The sequence below is a fragment of the Lampris incognitus genome, chromosome 10 (genome assembly GCF_029633865.1).
Source record: "Lampris incognitus isolate fLamInc1 chromosome 10, fLamInc1.hap2, whole genome shotgun sequence".
NCBI lineage: Eukaryota > Metazoa > Chordata > Actinopteri > Lampriformes > Lampridae > Lampris > Lampris incognitus.
Genome location: NC_079220.1, coordinates 17,790,881 through 17,804,242, shown reverse-complemented (window position 1 = coordinate 17,804,242; position 13,362 = coordinate 17,790,881).

Genomic DNA, 13,362 nt, shown 5'->3' with positions numbered 1-13,362 from the left:
TTAGACGCAGACGTGGACAAGGACACTTCATGGACGGTACTGGGTGAGGCCGCCGCAAACGTGAATTCGCACCGCCATCTTCCCACACCGAAAGCGGGATGGCGACATGTTGCTTCTTCTCCTTCTCCTCCTCTTTATGCATGCTCAATAATCCAGGTAAGAACATCAAAGAATGCTTGCAGCTATAAATATTTCTCTGCAACAAGAGTCACAGTAAGCCCTTTCTTTGAGGCAAGCGCTCACCCGGTAAAAAAAAAAGAGCTTGTGGTGACCCACATCTATATAACTAGAGACATTCACCTAAGAGGACGGTGTACCTTTAAGGGAAGAGGCGAGGGGTCAGATAATGCACTTCCGCTTCCGGTACACAGTTCAGTGTCGTTGTCGAATGTATGACATGCAAAGTTGGAGCTAGTAAACTACCTCGACTACGTCTACTCTCATGTCTCCTGTCTCGTTGTTTTCTAACTCCACATTGGTGACCCCGACGTGATCGAACTACTAATACGAGTATGTCTGACAACGACGACGCCGGTGCTAACAACATGGCTATTGCTAACGCTAGCATTTACACCGCTACTGTGAAGCTACCCGACTTTTGGCAACATAATCCACGGCTGTGGTTTCAACATGTGGAAGCCCAGTTCCAGCTGAGAGGGATAACGCAGGATGCAACGCAGTACTTCCACGTAGTGGCGGCGTTAGACGCATCGACAACGGCGCGAGCAATGACACTGTTGGAAGCTCCGCCAGCTGCTGGCAAGTACGATGCTATAAAGACATTCCTCCTGAAACTATTTGAACTGTGGAGCTGGAGAAGGCAGACCGTTTACTGTCCCTGAATGGCCTCGGCGACGGCAAACCATCTGAGTTAATGGAAAAAATGCTATCTGTGCTGGGATCGGCTGATCCGGCCCTTCTTTTCACACACATTTTTCTGAGGCAGCTCCCCGCACCTGTACGCACAGCACTGGCCAGTTCTCCTCTCGCCGCCTCCAAGGACTACCGTTCTCTGGCTGCTGAAGCAGACAGGGTTTTCCTGGCCAACCGGCAACAGTTTGTGCATGCCCTGCTACCCCACAAGACCGCCCCACCACCACCTGTGTACGACTATATGGACACCGCGGCTGCGGTGACAGCCCGCCGCCAACCTGACGACGGGCTCTGTTATTACCATGCCAGGTTTGGGGCAAAAGCAAAACAGTGTCGCAAACCCTGCAGTTACAGGGTTCAGGGAAACGCCAAGGCCGGCGCTCGTTAACGGCCGTGACTGCAAGCTGTTGTTCATCAGAGACTCCTTGTCGGGCCGGCGGCTCAACGCAGCATACTACCAGCACAAGCTGTGGACACGATGACCGACAGTCACGGCCCCCAGATGGACGCCGCCAATGGCACGTCCATTCGGACGTACGGTATCAGACATGTGGACGTGTGTTTTGGCGGCCGACGTTTCGGCTGGGGCTTTGTGATGGCTGCTGTATCCACCCCGCTCCTAGGTGCGGATTTCCTCTGTGCTTTCAACCTGCTGGTGGATGTTAAAAACTGTCGCGTGATTGATGCCGTCTCTTTTGCGTCATACCCCTGTACGCTTGGGGGGGCTGGAGCGCTGTGCCTCGCTAACACACTCTCCACCGGGGATCCATACCAATGCCTGCTCGCAAATTTCCCCGAGCTCACCACACCCACCTTCTCCTCGGCGGTGGCCAAGCAAGGCATGGAACATCATATCACCACAGTGGGCCCCCCAGTTTACGCCCGGGCCCGACACCTCGACTCGGCCAAGCTCGCAATAGCCAGGGAGGAGTTTTCGACTATGGAGCGCCTCGGCATTGTCCGCCATTCTGACAGCCCGTGGGCTTCCCCTCTTCACATGGTTGCTAAGGCCGACGGGGGTTGGCGCCCGTGCGGGGACTACCGTCGCCTAAACAATGCCACGACCCCCGACCGGTACCCCATACCGCACATACAAGATTTCTCTACCCACCTGGCGGGCGCTGCCATCTATTCCAAAATCGACTTAGTGCGGGGGTATCACCAAGTGCCGGTCCACCCACTGGATGTCCCAAAAACGGCTGTCATCACACCCTTTGGGCTCTTTGAGTTTTTATGTATGCCTTTCGGCCTTAAAGGGGCGGCGCAGACGTTTCAGCGCCTTATGGATTCTGTGCTCCGCGACATGCCATTTTTGTTTGTGTACTTAAACGACATCCTCGTGGCCAGCGCGTCGGCGGAGGAACACATGACGCACCTCAGACAGCTGTTCGACAGGCTCAGCGAACATGGCCTCATCATCAACCCAACTAAGTGTCAGTTCGGGGAGTCGTCCATCACCTTCCTCGGGCACCACATCACTCCACAGGGGGCCGTTCCCCTCCCTGCCAGGGTTGAGGCTGTCACCATGTTCCCCCGCCCCCGCACTGTACAGTCGCTGCAGGAATTCCTGGGGATGGTGAACTTTTATAACCGTTTCCTGCCCCGTGCCGCCCACATCATGCGTCCCCTGTATGAGGCCCTGCGGGGTAAGAAGTCTAAGGACGAGCTGGACTGGTCTTCGGGGATGGACGAGGCTTTTGTGGCCGCCAAGACCGCGGTGGCCAACGCTGCGCTGCTAGCTCACCCGTCGCCTGCCGCCCCCATAGCCCTTACAACGGATGCCTCCGACTACGCCGTGGGGGCCGTGTGTGAGCAGTGGGTGGGGTGAGGGGGGCTGGCAGCCGTTGGCGTTCTTCAGTAAACAACTCCGTGAGAGCGAGCGCAAATACAGCACCTTTGATAGGAAACTACTGGGTCTCTTCCTCGCAACCAGACACTTTAGGTTTCTATTGGAGGGCCGACAGTTCACCGCTTTCGTGGACCACAAACCGCTGACGTTCTGTATGGCCAAAACCTCAGAACCGTGGTCTGGGCGTCAGCAGCGCCATCTCGCGGCGGTTTCCGAGTTTACCACGGACATACGACACGTGTCGGGCAAGGATAACTTCGTCGCCGCCGACTGCCTTTCACGGGCGGTTGTTAACGCCGTTCACTTGGGACTCGACTACGCCGCTATGGCAGCGGACCAAGCCAAGGACGCGACCGTTCAAGACTACCGGTCGACCCCTACGGCGCTACGGCTGGAGGACGTGGCGTTCGACGCGGCCAACACCACCCTCCTCTGTGACATCTCCACCGGTCAACCGCCCCCCCTGGTGCCTACTTCCTGGCGGCGCCGAGTTTTCGACACCATCCACGGCCTTTCCCACCCGGGAGTGAAGGCCTCGACCAAGCTGGTGAGCGTCAAGTTCGTTTGGCCTGGCCTCCATAAGGATGTTAGAGCCTGGGCCGGCTCGTGTGTGGCATGCCAACGCGCCAAGGTGCACCGCCATACCAAGGCCCCTTTGGCGCCGTTTGTGGTTCCAGAGAGGCGGTTTGACCACGTCAATGTTGACCTGGTGGGTCCCCTGCCCCCCTCCCGTGGTTATACGTTCCTCCTCACTATTGTGGACAGGGCCACCAGGTGGCCAGAGGCTATTCCCTTGTCCTCCACGACGGCAGCAGAGGTAGCACGGGCGTTCATCGGCTGCTGGGTGGCCCGTTTTGGCATGCCGGGTGACATCACGAGCGACCGGGGCTCCCAGTTTACCTCGGAGCTCTGGACGGCGGTCGTTGAGCACCTGGGGGTGAAGATCCACCGCACTACGGCGTACAACCTGCAGAGCAACAGACTTTGTGAGCGGTTCCATGGGGACATGAAAGCCGCTCTGCGGGCAAGCCTCACTGGCTGCGACTGGATGGACCGGCTCCCGTGGGTCATGCTCGGCCCCGAAGGAAGACCTCCAGACCTCCTCCGCTGAGCTGGTGTATGGCCAGCCCCTGCGGGTTCCGGGGGAGTTTCTTCTGTATGCTACGGCTCCCTGGTCGGCCGCCTCTCACCTCAGTGCGTCCCGGAGCACTGCCGGTGCCTTCGCTCCCGTTCTGATGTCTCAACACTGCCTCCCCCGGTCCTACGTCCCCAAGGATCTGCCATCGGCGAGGTACATCTTCATTAGGCACGACAGCCATCGGTCCCCGCTGCAGCCCCCATACGACGGGCCCTTCCGCGTCCTGGAGGCGGGGGATAAGAACTTTGTGGTGGACATGGGGGGCAGGCCGGAGCGGGTCGCTATAGACCGTCTCAAGCCCGCTCACTTGGACATTGGGGAGCCAATGCAATTGGCCCTACCCCCGCGGCGGGGACGCCCTCCTAGGTCAGCCCCGGCACCTGCCTCTGTTCCTGCTTCGGCCCCGCCTATGGCCCGGGTTTCGGCCCCATCTGTTTCCCCTCCTGTGAAGCACAGCCGTTATGGCCGCAAAAGCCATGGTATAGTTCGCACTTTTCACTTCCTCCTCCTTGATTCTTTTGGGACACTGCTGAGCCCGTAATCATGATTTCCCTTGCAGTGCAGGCACTTTACTTGCACTTTCTCAATTTTAGAATCTTCGACATTGCAGTTGTCCTTCCCATATCTTCTGAGTCCTTTACATACTGCAGAAACATGTCCATATTCTCGATAGCAAAAGGCTCACATAATCAAGGTATACTCTTTCTGGCAACTCTCTTTCAGAAGTCAAACACAGACTTACTGACCTTCTCTCCGTCTCGGGAGTCATTCTTGCCCCACACACACCTGCAACAACCCGAAACATCTCAGCCTCTACCGACAGTGTACGTCACTTAGCACGCCCTTCTTTGCTTTTAATCCGAGTGGGGAGCAAGTCGCACATAGACTTCTAAATATCGCGATATTAAGGGCTCTATCGCTCTGAGACGCAATCAATGATAACCATCCCACTTCTAGTTAAAAAAAAACACTTCTGGTTATGCTGATCGATCGTACATCTCCAAGTTTTCGCCCTACAAACTTTCCGATCTCATTTGGGTCCTTGAAAATTCCGTTTTCTGTTGTCACGGCTGTCATCCCAACGAGATACTTATCCGTTCCCAATGACTGACAAGAATCGCTCGAGCAATGGACTATATGCATACTCTTCCGCATTCCGACTCGGCCAGCTCGATCATTTCCGGGCAGCGCCGGAAGTAATACAGACAACTGACACCAACAGCGAAGCGATGGCGATTTTCACTCGGTCTCTCCAAGATCTACCCAAACTCACGGTTAATGACGTTTGTCGCATTATCCAAGAAGCATGCCACATGTTACCACAAAGGAGAAGGACTTCAAACTTTACGTTTCAAGCTACATCCACACAATTACGAAGGTACGATCCGGACGTGTAATTTAGCACCTAGCATGTTTTTATACTAGCCAGTGCTAGCGTAGTGATAAGTTACTGCTAACGTTATTGTAATATTTGCTAGTAATATTTGATTTGCTAATGTCCCTTACGGCTTTCCGTAGCGCCACAACAAAGTCACGTGATGTACGTAACAACATCAGTCGGAATCCGGTCGGTGAATAAACACCCAGCACGAGAGAAGTCGTCCTTGCTTTATTAATGTTATAAGTTAACATAGCCAGAGGGCACAGATCATTACATGGTGTCAGAGTAGCGGGATTTAAATACCCAATATGGATTCGTACGGCGTTCCAGCTCCACGGATGGACTGGGAATCGGCGAACTTACCTGAAGCATGGAGACGATTTCGACAAACAACGGAGCTAATGTTCAAGGGCCCCCTGCGCGGGAAGAACGAAGAGGAGAAATGCAGCTACCTCCTGCTCTGGATAGGGGAAAAAGGGCGCGATGTGCACAACACTTGGACACTCAGCGGAGAACAAGCCAAGAAGCTAGAAACGTACTACGATAAGTACACTGAGTACATCACCCCCAAAGCAAACCCGATTTATGCCAGATATAAATTTCATGAAAAGATGCAGGGAGAGAGTGAATCCTTCGAACAATTTGTAACTGAGCTAAAGCTCCTAGTCAAAGACTGTGGCTACCCAAATGCCGACGAGATGGTCAGGGACCGCATCGTGTTTGCCACCAACTCACCCAGAGTGAGAGAAAAGCTACTTAGCCAGGGAGCTGAGCTAACGCTAGAAAAAGCCATAGATGTAGCCCGCTCACACGAGCTAGCAAAGCAACAGCTAAAGTTTATGGGCCAGGGCAGCACACATGAAACGGTGCACGCAATAGGCAGAAAGACTTACAAACCGAACGCACCCAAAGCAGCTAACGCTAACTTCAGACAAAGGGAGGGTAACGTTAGCACCGCCGCCAGGGCGTGTAGCTATTGTGGAGGGCTACACGGCGCTAAAGCCACTTGCCCAGCTAAGGGTAAACAATGCATTAAATGCAAGAAGCTCAATCATTTTGCTAAAGTATGCAAGTCTAGCTCCCAGGGACAGACAAAGTACTACCGCGGCACAGTACATGCCGTCGGAGAGAACCCAGAAGAGTACACCACTGACAGAGAGCAGGAAGAACTGTACTTCGACAACATTACAGTGGAGAGCACCGCTGTGGGAGAACAGACAGAGCTGTACATAGACTGCATCTCAATAGAGAACAACGGAAAAAGCAACGAGCAGGCTTACGTAGAGGTTGGAATTGGCACACCTCCACAGAAGGTAAAGTTTAAACTAGACACTGGGGCACAGGCCAATATTATTCCCACCAACCTGTTCCAGGCGCTGTTCAAAAATGTGACACTGAACCCAGCAATACAGACTCACTGAATATGGAGGAGGCGCGCTGAGCGTGAAAGGCACATGCAAACTCAAATGTAAGTACAGAGACAATGCAATGATGCTGGACTTTTACGTCATTGACACAAACGCCCCACCAGTCATGGCAATGAAAACATGCCGTGACCTAAACTTGGTAAAAATAGTGATGGCTGTGAGCGAGGAAAACAATGTCACATCACAGAGCATAATGGATGAGTATGCAGATGTTTTCCAGGGAATAGGAGAGTTCCCAGGCGAGTGCACCTTCCGCGTCACACCAGATGCAACGCCGGTTGTCTGCCCGCCATGCAGAATCCCCATCGCCCTACGCAGCAAACTGAGGGACGAGCTTGACAGCATGGAGAAAGGCGGCATAATCTGTAAGGTAACAGAACCCACAGAATGGGTGAACGCACTCGTCATTGTTGAGAAGCCAAAGACAGGCAAACTTAGAGTGTGTTTAGACCCCAGAGATCTTAACAAAGTGATACAACGACCTCACTACCCCCTCCCCACGCTGGAGGACGCCACCACAAAGCTCGCTGGAGCTGAGTACTTTAGCGTGTTAGACGCGCGGTCAGGCTATTGGGCCATCAAACTGAGCACTGAATCCTCAATGTTGACGACATTTAACACAGTGTTTGGCAGGTATCGTTTCCTCAGACTGCCATTCGGAATCGTGTCCGCTCAAGACGAGTTCCAGAGACGCGTGGATGAAACATATGAAGGACTGGACGGTGTGACGGCCATAGTGGACTACATACTAGTGTTCGGCAAGACTAAAGAGGAACATGACCAGCGTCTCAGAGCGATGCTGAAGCGCACAAGGGAGCGAGGGGTGAGGCTCAACCCCGACAAGTGTCACATATGCGTGTCCGAGGTAAGCTACTTCGGCAACACGCTCTCACACGAAGGCATCAAACCAGACCCACACAAGGTGAAGGCGGTCAAGGACATGCAACCCCCACAGAACAAAGCAGAGCTGGAGACAGTCCTCGGGATGATCAACTACCTCGCCAGATTCGCTCCACACCTCTCACAGATAAACTCACCCCTCAGACAGCTTCTGAAACAGGACAGTGAGTTTGTGTGGGATGCAGTCCATGACAAGGCGTTCCAGGAGATGAAGAATCTCATTACACAGCACCCAGGTCCAGTACTCTCATATTTCGACCGCAGAAAGAGCTGCAACTCCAAGTGGATGCATCCAAAAGTGGCCTTGTGGCTGTCATGCTCCAAGATGGCAAACCAATTGCCTATGCGTCCAAGTCACTCAACAGCACTGAAGAAAACTACGCACAGATAGAGAAGGAGCTCTACGCTGTGGTCTTCGGCTGCAAGAGGTTCCACGAGTACATGTACGGACGAAAAGTGATTGTGGAGTCAGACCACAAGCCTCTGGAGGCAATACTAAAAAAGCCACTGGCAGCAGCACCACCCCGGCTGCAACGGATGATCCTGGCGCTCCAAAAATACGACATCCAAATCATCCACCGCCCCGGGAAGGACATACCGGTGGCCGACACACTGTCACGCAAGTCAATAGAACACCACGACAGTGACCTACAGGAAGGGATGGAGGCCCAAGTGCACACAGTCCTCAGCAACATCCCTGTGAGCGACACAAGACTCACAGAAATCAAGCAGGAAACAGCGCAAGATCCACAGCTCACCGCACTCAGACGAGCCACACTCACTGGCTGGCCAGACACAAAGAAAAAGTGCCCGCCCAGCATCCAGGAATACTGGAACCACAGAGCAGAAATCTCAGAAATGGACGGTATCCTGTTCAAAGGTGAGAGAATCATTGTCCCCCAAAAGCTTCGCAAGGACATGATACAGCGCATCCATGCCAGCCACCTTGGCGTGGAAAAAAGCAAATGCCGAGCAAGAGACTTACTGTTCTGGCCTGGCATGGGGAAACAGATCGAGGATGCGGTAGCAGACTGCAGCATATGCCAAGAACGGCGCAGCGCAAATGCAAAGGAACCAATGATGTCACACGCCATACCCGAGCGGCCGTGGCAAGTGATAGGCACAGACCTATTCACATGGAACTCACAGGACTTCATAGTCACTGTGGACTACTACTCCAGATTCTTCGAGCTAGAGAGACTTTACAGCTGCACCTCATCTGCCGTCATCATGAAGCTGAAAGCAGCAATGGCTCGACACGGAATCCCCGAGACTATCATAAGCGACAACGGTCCGTGCTACAGCTCTGGTGAGTTCCACAACTTCTCACAGACATGGGGTTTCTCACACACCACCACAAGCCCCCACTACCCACAGAGCAACGGCCTCTCCGAGAAGACTGTCCAGACGGCCAAACGCATCCTGGACAAAGCCAAAGCTGAGAACAAAGACCCCTACATGAGCTTACTGGAGTATCGCAACACACCGGTGGACAACCTGAAATCACCGGCACAGCTACTGATGAGTCGGAGGCTGCGGTCCATTCTCCCATCAACAGCAAAACACCTGCAGCCACAGATCGCCAGTCAGGAGGATGTTCACAAAAGGAGAGAGGTATGTCAACAGCGCCAGCAGGCATACTACAACCGAACAGCCAAACCTCTGCCCCACCTGCCCGCAGGCACACCAATCCGCTTCCGGCAGGAGGATGGATCCTGGAGACCTGCAACTGTGGAAAGACCAGCGAACACAGACAGGAGCTACCACATCCAAACCAAAGAAGGTCAGATCTACCAACGCAACCGTCAACACCTGCGACAAAGCAGAGTGAACACTCACACTACACACACACACACTTCACAGCAGACTGTTACCAGCGCTAACAACAACACACAAGCCCATCAGCAAGAGCATGCTGAACCTCCAGACACGAACAATCAGCGACAACCAGACACACAGCCTGGTTACACCGAGGTCAGGTCGCACGATCAAACCAAGACAAATCCTTGACTTATGAATGTAAAAAAAAGAGAGAATTGTACACCAACCTGTACTATACCTGCTATGTTTTGAAAAGAAATATTTACAGCGTTCACTTACCTTGTGTACCTACATGCTGTTTGCAGTTACCAGTAATGAAATGAAAAAAAAAGATGAACTGTTATTACAGTGTCACATTTAGACAGTGAAGGAAATGTTTTACACTACTTTGTTGCAGTCCAGTTATATAAGAGTTCCACTTTCATATTCTTTCTTATTAAGATTGTATTCGCTTATAAACGTGCTCAATGTGGTCTGTATCTCTGCAGAGAAAGCAGCACTTTTCAGAAAAAGGGTGATGTAATATTTGCTAGTAATATTTGATTTGCTAATGTCCCTTACGGCTTTCCGTAGCGCCACAACAAAGTCACGTGATGTACGTAACAACGTCAGTCGGAATCCGGTCGGTGAATAAACACCCAGCACGAGAGAAGTCGTCCTTGCTTTATTAATGTTATAAGTTAACATAGCCAGAGGGCACAGATCATTACAGTTATGTTTCTATTCGTCAATCACTTTTACAATTTCCCTAACGTGAAAAGCCTGAAACAAGGATTCAACAGGAGAACCATCCATTAGGGTTGAGTGCTATAGATCTATGAGGAAATGTCAAAAGCCTCACAGTTTGAGCATAAGGGAAATTTATCCTGCAGGTTCAGTTCAGACTGGTTCATGAGACAAATTCCTGTTCGTCAAATCAGTGATTAATATGACTGCTATGAATCTAATACTGTTAAAGGCTACATTTCGTATTGTAACATGGACGGATAAATAGACTCGCTAGCCCTTGACTAACGGGTCGGACCCTTTAGTCGACTGGTTAACGTAGTCGCCCCAGGTGCGGGAGATCCGGGTTCGTGTCCTAGCTGCAGCGGGCCCCGGACTGCTTTCCCGAATTCGCTACACGAAGATACCCCATACATAACCCTAGTGTGTAAAATTAGTAATAAATAAGTAATGGGATTCACAGAAACTATATTGCGTTCTGTCACTTGTTTTACACACATTCTGTTAAATGAGATTAGTAGTGATTTGGCTACAAGTTTTTATTTACACACTAGTGCGTATCAACTGTTGTTTTTTTGGTTCATTTTTTTCTCATTCATATAATCAATTCATACATCATATTTTTCACTCTGTACTCATGTATTCTCCTTTATAACAAAAGTTCACTAATTTATTGTTTATAAGAAGAATGTTTTAATGTTTAACTGCACTGACAGAAAGTACAGTATATGTATTGTAAAAGATATGTGTATTTTCAAAGATTGTACTTAGGGATTCCCATCCTGTGCAGCTACAAAGCTCCCAGTGTACCTGTGTGGCAGGGACAGCTTTATGCAACCATGTAGCAGCACTTCTTTACCGGACTGCACATTATTCTCAGCTGAAGATCACCTTTGTTCCCCCAACACACAACTGTACAGAAACTTAACAGAAGTGGCATAAACCAAGAACCATGGTAACTAACTTTCTTAACACGGTACTTTTATTTTATTTATGGATATTTATTTATGTGTATTGAAAACTTGTTTTTGTTTAAATGCAGGGTGTTAAACCTGGTCTGGTGAATGACATGGTGATTCTTTCAGCCAGACCCTGGGAAAGGAGACTGGTAGAAGGCATCAGGTTGTTATTATTATTATTGTCAAAATATATTCTTTGTAGTAATCTTATCAGTAAGACATCAGATAAAGTAATCATCTGCTACATTATAGGAAAAAAATTTGTTTTAGCATTTATTGGTGGCATTCGTACTGTCAGTGGATCAAGCAAAAAAAGTCCAAACCTGATCTTTTCAGGCTTTTCACACAAATAAGGTCTTTCTACTACTCCTTAAATACAAATAAGGTATTTCTTTATTCTCAGGTATTTCATTTGAATGCATGCTTTAGCTTACTTTATGCAAACAATGAGTTCATCTTTTTGAGTGAGAATGAGTTTTTTTTGTGTCTTTTTCATAGGAGCAACTTCTATATGGAAGTCAGTTCACCTCTGCATGAACTTTGCACGCTCAGGGTGGACGAGGTCTTCAGTGACCTTTCTAGTGATGTGGCTTCTCTCATAACAACTACGGCCATAGTGCCTCTGGTAGAATCTAAGTTGGGTAAAGTGCAAGAAGGAAGTGTGTTGTCCTATCACTTGCCAACAAAACAGTGCCGAAGACCCGTCCACACTCAGATGCCCATTCTCCCCCACAGATGCCACTTTCTGGTTACAGGCTGGGACCCTCTACCTGTTCCTTCATCTGCTCTGAGCATCAGCAGCTCCACATGATGTCCCGGGCAACATAATTCGAGACGGCTCACAACATTGAGAACAGCTCAAAACAGCAGAGTTCCTGTGTAAGGTGGCCCCAACTAAGGCGGTCCTGTGTCACCTCCACCAAATTCAGAGGTCTGTCACACCAGGGGACGGACCTCTGCTGAAAATCTGGCGAAAAGGCTTCTGAGACCCAGCCATCAGACTGCAGACATGAGGAGGGGGCTGGTCATGGAAACTGCAGCAGTAGAAGAGTACTGCAGAGCAAGGGAGGTCAATCAATATCCTTGTGGGTTCCTTATCCACCCTGACGCACCTGGGATGGGGCATAGTATACCTGATGGCATAGTATATGATCCAAAGGGGCAGTCAGGGTTTGGTCCTGAAGAAATTAAATGTCCAAATGTTTCGAGTTACCATACATTAAGATCAGTGAGGGCACATACACTGAGGGAAATCCCATCCATGGATTTTGGCAGATCCAGGGTCAGCTGTTAATTTCTGGACTTGAATGGTGTGACTTTGTTGTCAGGGATAGTCAGTGGTAGTGTATATAATATAATACTGTGTGTTTAAATGTTTATCTGTAATTTTCTGTAGTGCACTAATATTTGTTGTTAAAGTGTACTGAAGTGGCAGCTCACTTACCATGGTTAAATTAAGTTTGAGTTAAAAAAAACCCATTACAAAAGCAGTTGCAAGAACAATACTTTCCTCATATTTTTGGATCAATCAATCAATCAATCAATCAATCAATCAATCAATCAAGTTGCATTTTATATAGCACTTTGATTAGATATGATTTAGCTTATATTAGATTTGATTTGATGCTTGATTAGAAAGAGAACTTGTCTTAATTGTAATTATAAATATTCTAATTATCTGTTATCTCCCTCTGTTCCATCTGTTTCGATCTGCGGATGTCTCATTTTGCTCTCTGTATTGAGTGTTTTGACAGTGATTGTTGTTATTTGGAGTGCTTTAACTCAGTGTAATAAAGATAAATGATTAGCACTGGAATGTTGTGTCTTGTATTAACTACAGTAATTGTTATAGAAAAATAAATGAGCAGAACTGACAGGTGGGTGACCAAAAACATAAAAAAAGAGTACCAATTAAATTGAACAAAATGAATGTATTTCATTAAAACAATTTTCAATAACTTGAACAATATAAAACGATAGGCTTTGTTTTTTCACTGATTCTTGAGATAAGGGACAAAACATGTTGTAGGTCTTCTATTTTTTTATATACATTAATTTGAAATTAATATATTTATAAACAAAGGTCTAAGCTAACAAACCATGTAAGGGAACAGGTTTTTTATTAAAACACTTTTTATGAAAATTAACATTTATTCACTTCATTACTTGATTTGTGTCAACTCTGTCAGACACACCAATAATAATATTTTAATTTGATCAATTCAACAAGAGTATAAAGTCCTCAAGTATCTAATAATGGTGTTCTGTAACAGAGTTAAGTAATAAAA